Source organism: Opisthocomus hoazin, chromosome Z (genome assembly GCF_030867145.1).
Source record: "Opisthocomus hoazin isolate bOpiHoa1 chromosome Z, bOpiHoa1.hap1, whole genome shotgun sequence".
In the NCBI taxonomy this organism is placed as follows: Eukaryota; Metazoa; Chordata; class Aves; order Opisthocomiformes; family Opisthocomidae; genus Opisthocomus; species Opisthocomus hoazin.
The window spans coordinates 19133995-19142322 of record NC_134454.1 but is presented as its reverse complement, the minus strand read 5'-3'; positions in this window follow the sequence as shown (position 1 = coordinate 19142322).

Genomic DNA, 8328 nt, shown 5'->3' with positions numbered 1-8328 from the left:
ATTCTGTGATGCCTGTGTGTAAGACTGGACTAGAGATTCTGATGTGTAGGTATTTTTTTCTTAAGGTTACGTGTCCTGGTGTGTTTCTGCCTGGGAAACATGACATTTTTTCTCAGTGTGTGCATCCTCTCTCAACATGAAGGGACAGAATGCCTTCGTCCTGTTTTCCCTCTCTTGTTTCAGGAGAAGATATGCTTTGGAAAGGTGACTTTCACTTGCTAGATGGCTTGGGCTAGGTGGTCTAATGTCTCAAGCCTTGTACACATTGTAATTCATGCATAATCTGAGTTTTCTTTGCAACTGATAGGTTATTCTTGTTTTCACATGTATTTCGATGTAATGAGATCAAGTATTTGACCCATTCCTGGAAAGGAGTAGATTTTAACATTTCTTAAACATTTTATGGTCTGGAGCTTTGACAGCAGTGATTGTAAGAGTGTCCATCTCTCACGGGTGGTTCTTACCTAATCTCAGTAATGGCAACAGTGTATGTGAGGGTAGCTGAATTATTCTGTTTCAGATACGATTGTTCTGGAAGCAAGAAGATACCTCTATTCTAATATGGCTATCATCCATTCAAGATTTTTGTCATTACAGCAGACGTGTGATGTAAATTAATTTCAAAATAGATGGTAGACAAATAGTTTTGCTGCCCTTTTGTGTGCCACACTAACACTTGGAACTAGCGGGAACAGGAGTCTTCAGTGTGTTTTTCATGTACTTTATGCTCACTGATTATAGTTCTGGTAAATGGTATTTTGTGTTTGAAAATTGTTTTTCAAAAAATGGTGTAAGACAGAAACACTGCATCTATTGACAAGCAAAACCATGCTGAAGTCATTGCAAAACAGGAATAGGTGAAGTTTAGAGGAACAGTATATTTCGTATCTATTTCTTTCAGACTTTTCGTATCTATTTCTCTCAGACTTTTCTCCATTCTTTTTCAAACCACTCTCTCTACCTGTCTGTTCCTCTAAAAACTCATAGCAGCTGGCTCCCAAGAGGCCTTTCCTTGAGGGGTGTGGTTACTTTCCCTTGCCCGCTGTGGTTATTATGGACACAAGTGAAAAGCTATGTAGTTAATACACCTGAAAACCACAAAATATAATTTTCATGAAGGCCTTCACCTCGTCTCAGGGTGAACACAGCTCTGAACACGCTACTCTTCAGTCTCTCTGCAATAAAGGCCCATAGCCATGTTCTGACCAGAAATGGGTTGTATAACCTAGTTCTGCAGAACAGCAGTTTCTCGTACATTTACCTACTCGTAAGAGGAGCGTCAAAGTAGTAATTATCATGAAGTAGGTGTTGTTAGGTAAGTTCATCTTTTGTCTTACCTCACAGTAATGTGTTTTTGTGCCTGTGACCTTCATTAGTAGGTGCTCACTAGCATGAAACATCACATTTTCTCAGGGAACATAACTTTGCACAGCCCTCTCAAAAAAAAGAGTATTTCTAAAGCATTGTCTGAAAACACTGATGTCAGTTGAAGAAGGATGTTGGCAGATTCAAAAGAAACAAAAAAGCTGTGCATATTGATAAAGTAAGTGAAGTGCAGCTAAGAGCACCTTCTTTAGATGGGTGGAATGTCCAGCATGAATGCCCAAATAGAATCAGTGGTAAAGTTCCCATTTACTTCAAAGGGGTCGGAATTTCACTCCAAGGCATGAGAAGAGTGTCTTTGGATAAGACCTAATTCACTGTAGTAAAATCTACAAGAGCTAAATACAGGCAAATGCATTTGAATTTGTTTCCTAAAAGACGTTTCATACATGATATCTTAATTAATTTTATTCTTGTAAAGTATCTTTACATACTGCATAGAAACATACAGGAAAACTTCCTCACAACTTCTCATTTGTCTGCAGTCCCTGTGGAAGATTACCTTCGCTTTAAGGTGCTTGCAGTTAGGGCTTTTATTTTTTTCTTTTGGGATGTGTCCTATAGGATTGACCAAGAATTCAGCTGTTTTTCAAACATAAATTTCCTAATTGTGCTTGTGATTCAGTGGTTTTACAGTTCACAGAATTGCACTTATGATACTGTAAACATAATTTTTCCTACAAAGTACAGCCTATTCTGAACTTCATGTAGATATGGATGAATATGCAATTTCAGCTTTGGGTTATTTTTTCCAAAATATTGCATAACTTTAAAAATGTAAATGACATCCAAAAGTACACAAACATAGATATATAGTATTAGTTAAGTTTGATTTTGCTTAATGGCAGCTTGGCAAAGAATAGGGGAGTTATTTTGAATAGGTATTAAATTGTTCCTATGAGTACTAGATTGGTATATTAGTTAGTGGTAAAATGAATTTGTTTACTTCTTACTGTTTTCCTGAAGGTGTTTGAAAGTGCCGTAGATCCTGCTGCAGTAACTGAAATGCTTGAAAGTAAGTATGACTTTTTAAATGGCTGAATAGTTGAGTAATTAAAAATGATGAAGTAGGTCCATGTGTTCGCATAGTCTGTCTGCTTGTCTGACTGTCTTTTTAAGGTACGTGATCTGGTACGCATTGTTCCCCTCATATGCTGCACTGAAGTGAGCCATTTGAGTGTCGGCCTCTACTACCTCCCCTCAAGTCAGTTACATGATTTTCCTGTTCCTAGGCCGGGCTCTGTTCTGACACCTAGTGTTAACACTAGGCTAACCTGACAGGTCTACTTTTTTTTTTCCCCATCAGCAATTCTTTATTTTGAAGTCTGTGATAAGTCATTAATTTAATGACTAGTCAGTCTTTTAAAAGCCAAAGTCTTACTCATTGCTTGGGGGTGGGGGGGAGGGGAGAGAAAAAAATATTGATAACAATAGTCTGTCTACGTTCTGTTTCATCATTGCAGGTAACCTTTGGCCAGACTTTTTCAGTCATACCTACAGGAGCAGATGTTGTATTAGCACAAAAAGTTTTCATCCCTTAGCTTTAATTCAGTTTGCGTTCCTTTCCCCTTGCTGGGTCTCAGGTTTTTGTCCTCCCGGGGCAACACATTCATGTAACGTCAACAGAAGGTCAAGCCAGGAGCCACTGACTCCCGTTGTCCTATAAATACATCAGGTGTCAGCCACAGAGAGTTACTTTGTGCTGATATTTCTTTCCTGTGTCTTTCTATACTCCAGGAACTAAAGCCGAATATTGTTGATTATCATGGACTACCTCTACAGCTATACTTTTGTATCTTTTGTCTGCTTTTCTTTTTCCTTTGCTGTCCTTCCTCTATCCTTTGCCGTAAGGTTTGTTTTTTGATTGGTGTCCCAGGAGTAAACAGTAAATCTATTCTAATTATTAAGCCACACTGCTATAAATTATTTTTCGTCTTCAGGGTAATGTAACGAAGTTCGAATTAACTCAGCTTATGTCTTCACATAATAGGCAAGTAAATATTTTTCCACATGCTAGTTAGTTTGAGACTGGAAAGGATATTAGTGGGTGTTAGTTTTATGCCATGCTCCCCTGGCTTTCTCTCCCCTGTAAATTTCAGGACCTCCTCCAATGCTATTTCCTTCTACTCCATCACTTGCCATACATTCTAGGGTACACACTTGAGGAAAAAAAAAATCCCTCTTCTGAATAGAATCATCGGAGTCCTAAAATCGCCATATTGCATTACAAAGGTGATTTTTTGTTGGTATTAAGTTCAGCATTTTTGTCCTGAACTACTAGATCAGCAGAAGACTGAAGAAATTTAGCAACAGATTTGATAATATAAACAGAAATGGTTTTTTGTTCGGTATGTAATTGCCTGTCAAACTCACTGACAGCTGGTGGAAATCAGGTCAGTCAGTTAACGTCATTCAGGAAAAGATCCAAAGACACATTTAGATACTGTAAAAATATAATACATTTTAACCCTCCCCTTTTCTTTTGGACGTAAACTGATCTGTACATTTTTTGTACTTAGTAAGGAATCTGTGGGCAGTTATTTCATATTTTTGAGATAGTCCTTCTGCTTCCTTCTGAAATCTCTGGGACTGGTTGTACTTACTGACAGGCCATTAAACTGAGGTACTTGATGATATGGCAGTGGTTGTCAGTCCCCATGGTTCTACTTAGATCCATGGAAGTCTTTTGTTAGTCACTGAAGTTCGTGGAGAGTGTTTCTGGGGTTTCTGGATACTCAAAATTCTCAAAAGCTGTGACGACGAGCCTGAAGGAGAGAGGAGGGGTGAAAGAGTGGGGGAAAGTGTCCCCTCAGGTCTTCACCGTAGAGTCGGTTTGATTATTAATAAATTCTGAGAGATAGCACCTGAGGTATGGAAACGACCACAGTGCTGCACACAAATACAAGCCTAACCTCATGCCTATTGATGTTATCATGTCCTAAGTCGGTATTACTACACAGTACAGCAAAATGGTAATCCTGGTCCTTTTCCCAGAGGTGATAAACAGCACCGCAGTGAATACATACTGCAAGTAAGGGTTTACGTACCCCAGCTTGTGACCAAAGACAGCAACATTATGACCAGTGACTATTTAACTGACACAATAAATGCGTATGACCAGTGATAACAAAGTTGTTTTAACACTCTCTGGTCAGCTCTGTCGTTATCCCAACCCTTCTGGCCCCACGTTGGGCACCAAAAAGAACTGCTGTGGTTTAGCCCAGCCAGCAAGAAAGCGCCATGTAGTTGCTCTATCGCCTGTGCCCCAGCTGGGGTGGAGAGGAGAATCGGAAGAAAAAGGCAAAACTCGTGGTTTGGGATGAGGATGGTTTAACACAACAGTGAACGAAGCGAACAGTAACAACACCGGTAGTGATCAGGACAAGGGAACACATGGAGCAACTCTCACAGCCCGATGCCCGACGCACTCCCAAGCCGTGATTAACCTCCCCCCGGCCAGCTCCCCTGCCCAGAACCCAGCATGGTGGGTCACGGTATCGAATACCCTGTTTGTTTGGCCAGTTTGGGTCACCCATCCCGGCTGTGTCCCCTCCTGGCTTCTGGTGAAAATTAACCCTATCCCAGCTGAACCCAGGACAATGTTGGCAAAGGCAGAATCTGGAGTACATGAGGTGGGTTTTTTTCTGACCAACTACTCCTCATAGCGTTTATCAAATGTTGCACTGTTCTTGACAGTCTCAGTTGGCCCCAAAAAAACTACAGGGTCACCGCCACTCGCATGTGTGAGGAGGAAGGAGCCGCGGAGGGGAGCTGTTGTGGACTGACCCTAATCCTCATTCCCCATCCTCCTGCGCTGCTCAGGGATGGCGGTAGGGGAGTCAGCGATGAAGGAGTGGAGTTGAACCTGGGAAGAAGGGGGGTTGGGTGGGAAGGAAGGTGGTTTAGATTTTGTTTCTCACCATCCAACTCTTTTTTTACTTTGCAATAAATTAAAATTAATTTCCCCCAAGTCGAGTCTGTTTTGCCTGTGACAGTAATTGGTCAGTATCTCCCTGTCCTTATGTCAACCCACAAGCTTTCCCGCCTCATTTTTCCCCCAGTCCTCTTGAGGAGGCGTGAGAGAGTGGCTGGGTTGGCAGCTGGCCAAGGCTAACCCACCATAAGGATGTATACAACATATAAAGAACTATAAACAGAAAGGAGTGTGTAAGTATTTATAAATAGACGTTTTATTTATTTACAGCTGGATACACTATACACTGTACTACAAGATACAGGTACTACTACCATCGTACGCTCCGTAGTAAATAATAAACAAACATTTCTCAAGACACAGAAATATGTATAGCCTAAAAGTGAAGGAAGAAGTGAGTAAAACATTCGTTAGTAAGAGCTAATGGTATGAATAGGCCAGGTCGTGGTCCTGCACGTTACCAGGCTGCGGAACACAAACATATGTCCAGGGTGGGAGGACTTGAAAAGGGCAGAGGGACTCCAAAAGGGTGGTGGGGCACAGACACGCTGGAATGTGTCTGAGGGCTATGGGCCCCTCGTGCAAATCCCATCACATGCAGAGACTGATCCCATGAGCTGGACCGAGAAGGCAAAGACCTGAAGGGAATCCCCAAAAAGGCCGTGTGAACCAGAAGAGCCGGCCGATGGGCTTGTGCACCACAAACTGGATTTGGAGGTAAGCGTCACACAGAGAGGGCGGGTGGCAGGGGGACCTCCCTTTGCCCGTGGTTGTGGGGGATCTAGCTACCTGTAAGACCACTGCGGGGTGCAGGCTGCTGCTATATGTGTTGCCTTATCCGTAGGTTGGTGACCTTACGGGTGGTTTCAGGGGGCTCTGTCTTTGCAGTCATCCTTGCTAACCTTCATGAGATTTCTCTCCGACATCCTTTTGTCTGTGTGAGTCCCTCTGACTGGCAGTGCATCCACCTGACAGCTCAGCTGCTCCTCCCAGGTTCCCACTGTCCGTGTGCTCGCTGAGGGTGCACTGTGGGTCGTTGGTGAAGATACTAAACAGTACTGGCCCCAGTCCTGACCCCGGGGATACCCCAGTAATGACTTGCCTCTACGCCAGTGGCCACAGCCCCCTGTGCTTGGCCGTTCAGGCTGTTTTAATCCACCTCACACTGTGCTTCTCCAGCCTGTACTTTGTCAGCTTTTCTGTGGGGATGTTATGGGAGACAGCGTCAAAAGCCTTACGAAGGTCAAGGTAAGCAACATCCACTGCTCCCCACTCATCCACCCAGCCCGTCACCCGGTTGTAGAAAGCTATCATGTGGGCTAAGCATGACATCCTCTTCGTAACCCGTGCTGACTATTCCTGACTACCGTCCTGTGCTTCACATGTTTGTGAAAAGGGTTTCCGGGATTAGTTTCTCCATTATCTTCCCAGGGATTATGTGAAGCTGGCCAGCATGTAGTTCCCTGAGTCTTTCTTCTTGCCCTTCTTGAAGATGGGAGAGACATTTGCTTTCCTCCAGTCTGCAGGAACCTCTCCCAGTTGCCATGACCTTTCAAAGATAATCAAGAGTGAACTTGCAATGACCTCATGCAGCTCTCTGAGCACTTGTGGGTGCAGCGTCTTATGCTACATGAGCTTATGTATGCCCACTTTGTTTAAATTCTCTTTAATCTGGTCTTCCTTCCATGGAGGGCAGGTTTTGTTCCAGACTTTCTCTCTGGTTTCTGGAGGTTGGGACTCCTCAAGAAGAGTTTAACTGGTAAAGACTGAGGTGAAGAAAGCATTGAGTATCTCAAACTATTCCACATCCTTTGCTATCAGCACCCCTACCCCATTCAGCAGGGGCCCACATTTTCCCTGGTTTTCCCTTTCCTGTTTTCTTACTTGTAGAATCCTTTCTTGTTCCCTTTCACATCCAGAAATGTTGCCAGATTCAACTCCAGGTCGGCCTCAGCTTTCCTGGTGCTGTCGCTGCAAGAGCAGACAGCAACTCTATACTTCTCCTGGGTCACCTGTCCCTGCTTCCACTCCTTGTACGCCTCCTTTTTATGTCTGAGTTCAGTCGGGAGCTCCTTACTCACTCGTGCCAGTCTCCTGCTGCCTTTTTCTTACTTCCTGCTTGTTGGGATGGAGCCTTCCTGGTCTCAGAGGAGGTGATCCTTGACTGTGAACCAGCTCTCGTGGAATTACCTGTTCTTTCCTGGGCTGTATTGTGTGGGGAAGTTTCATAGCAGATTCCTGAGGAGGCCAAAGTCTGCTCTCCTGAAATCCAGGGTTGTGTTCCTGTTTTTTGCCTTGGTATTTCCTCTCAGGGTCCTGAAGTCCCATGTCTCCTGGTCACCGTAGCCAAGGCAGCCCCTGCCCTTCACATCCACAACAAGTGCTTCTCACTTTGTAGAGATCAGGTCTATGAGCACCTTTGCTCATTGGCTCCTTGGTCACCTGGGTGAGGAAGCTGTGATCAGTGCCATTTAGAAATCTCCTTGGTTGCTTGAGGAAGCAACCCCGAAGAAAGTTTTTGCCACTTTTGTCAATTGACTTTTGGCTTTCTGCCCTGAAACAGGAGATTTATGTTCCACACAAATTCCTCATTTGTCTTTATGACATGCTTTCATTATCATGAAGTAATTGAACGATGCCTCAGGTAGACAAATACAACAGACGTATTCCCTTCCATTGGTTTCACACTGATGGCTTCCAAATTTCACAGTGTGTGCTCATGATCCTTACCTGGAGAGGAACTGAGATTTCCCTCCGCTCTAGCATACAGCCGCCTCTGTCCTTCTGTTTGAGCTGGATGAGCCTCCCCTCCAACCTGTGTAGGAAGAACCCCACGTGCTCCATTTGTGAATGCTCGTTTAGGTCAGGAGCTTTTTGTGGGATGAGCATGCGGGGTTAAGATTAGCTTCTGAGGAGCATGAGCAAGCCTTCTTGGTGTTTGGAATGGGCAGGCTCCTGTGGACCTGGTGGAGGGAGGAGCCCAGGCTGGGTCAGGTTTGCTGACAGGGCTT